The sequence below is a fragment of the Hylaeus volcanicus genome, chromosome 6 (assembly GCF_026283585.1).
Source record: "Hylaeus volcanicus isolate JK05 chromosome 6, UHH_iyHylVolc1.0_haploid, whole genome shotgun sequence".
Lineage (NCBI taxonomy): Eukaryota > Metazoa > Arthropoda > Insecta > Hymenoptera > Colletidae > Hylaeus > Hylaeus volcanicus.
Genome location: NC_071981.1, coordinates 3293485 through 3295555, shown reverse-complemented (window position 1 = coordinate 3295555; position 2071 = coordinate 3293485). Strand labels below are relative to the sequence as shown.

Below are 2071 nucleotides of genomic sequence, written 5' to 3'. Positions count from 1 at the left end.
ATATATATATATATATATATATATATATATATATATATATATATATACATTTATATATATATAAATGGACGATGTCGGACGGTGTCGATTAGGAAAGACTGACTCAATGTCTGACCAGGACGGTCCGTTTCTCCTTTCAGGACTGGTTCCTCTTCTTTCCTACAGTACATTTAATTTACATGTACTTTTTCTTATGAAAAAATATATGTGAACAAGAGAGAATTATATCTAATAAATATATTAAAATATACATGCATTTTGTATTATAAAACATTGTTAAATGTATATATATATATATAAAATTTATTCTAATATTATAAAAAGGAAGAATTGTTTATATGTAGCGGATAATGTCTAAAACTACTAGAAATGATTCTTGAAATTATTTAAGGGGGGAGAAAGCTACGATATCCCTGAGTAGAATATATTTTATTTCGATAAAAGTAATTTTTCAATTAGAAATCTCAATATCTGTGAAACTTGTCATAAACGAAATATCGTATACATATGTTGACTGTATGTATTTTATTATTAAAAAATAAAATCTTAAATCATAAAGTAAAGGAGTAAAGAAAATGTGGACGGTGTCGATTAGGAAAGACTGACTCAAATGTCTGACCAGGACGATCCGTTTCTCCTTTCAGGACTGGTTCCTCTTCTTTCCTACGGTACATTTAATTTACATGTACCTTTTCTTATGAAAAAATATATGTGAACAAGAGAGAATTATATCTAATAAATATATTAAAATATACATGCATTTTGTATCATAAAACATTGTTAAATAAAAATGCCACGTTTCACGTTCAACCTTTACAAAAACAGAAATTGAACCTTAATGTGTTTACTTCCTACACAATTCAACAGATATATCCCTTTAATTCGTTTTCATTAAATAAAATTTACAAAAAGTTATTAGTCACTCTTTATACAGAATAATTTAAAAAATGGTCCGAGTCATTTGAGGTTCTGAAAAACATTTCCATATCAGACTTTCATGAAATTATATACCTACACATAAATTTCATACTATTCTGCGATTCTTACTTCCTATTCTTTCTTCATAAATATCTGAAAAATATATAACCATCATAAATTATTACATCCACGTTCCTTTAATTTTCAAATAAAATTTACCCATCGGATTAGCACCTCTTCGAGGATGCCTTGGCAGTCTATTCGACGTTTCTCGATATATTTGCGTTAAATACGATATAAAAGGATTTCGACTGGGAAGGAGTTCACGTGGCTGGTGTCCGAATTTAAATTTTCCTTTGTCGTTTGAGTGCTTGCGTATGACACCGCGTCGCGCTCGCTCGTCGCATGACACGGCACGTGTGCCGACGCCAAACTCGTCGCGAAGCAAACAACGAATTAAGCTTTATTTCCATGGCACTTCAGAACCGGATGAAAGCTAGTCCAATATAAGATTTGTAAATAAACGGCCGCGTGACGCGATCCCTTCGAGAAGTTAATCCCTTCCGTAGACTTCGTTTAATACAAGATGTCGTTCAGCTTCCAAAGAAATCGTCAACCACCTGAAACAGAAAGGGTGCCGAGGTTGTTGGTTGTTAGTTGGTTGTTATGTGGTTGTTATATGGTTGTTATGAGGTGGTAATTAACGTAGGTTCAATTATCAGGTACTTGAGTAGGAGGCAGATTGTAGGAAACAGATTTTTTACTTGGGAATTCATTATTTTCGATATTTCATAGTGAATTTCAATAATGAATTTCAGTAATGAATTCTTCATTGTAAAATTCTTTTTTAGTATCGTGCTGGTGCATATTGTATCGAGTATAGTATTTTCTCACAACGATAGACATTTTAGAAATTCATCCAGGAAACTATAATTTGTTAAGCCACCCCTTGAAGTGATCAAAATATTTTATTCTCATCAATTGTAATTTTTATTGTGGTGTTGGAATATATTCTACATTCCGACGATTCACTAGGTTCATGTTCCTACAACAATAGACATTTTAGAAAATCATTAGAAAACTATAATTTGTTAAGCCACCCCTTGAATTAATCAAAATTTCTTTTTCTCATTAATTCTAATTTTTATTGTGT

General features: G+C 31.2%; 1 long non-coding RNA gene across 1 annotated transcript in view; it reads right to left on the bottom strand.

Annotated features, from left to right (window-relative positions):
• Positions 1 to 1158: 1158 nt before the first annotated feature.
• The window catches only part of LOC128878495 (uncharacterized), a 26050-nt gene continuing 25137 nt past the window's right edge, over positions 1159 to 2071 (bottom strand). The window contains exon 3 of the long non-coding RNA XR_008457420.1: positions 1159 to 1538. This is a non-coding gene — a long non-coding RNA (uncharacterized LOC128878495). The remainder of the gene's footprint in view (positions 1539 to 2071) is intronic.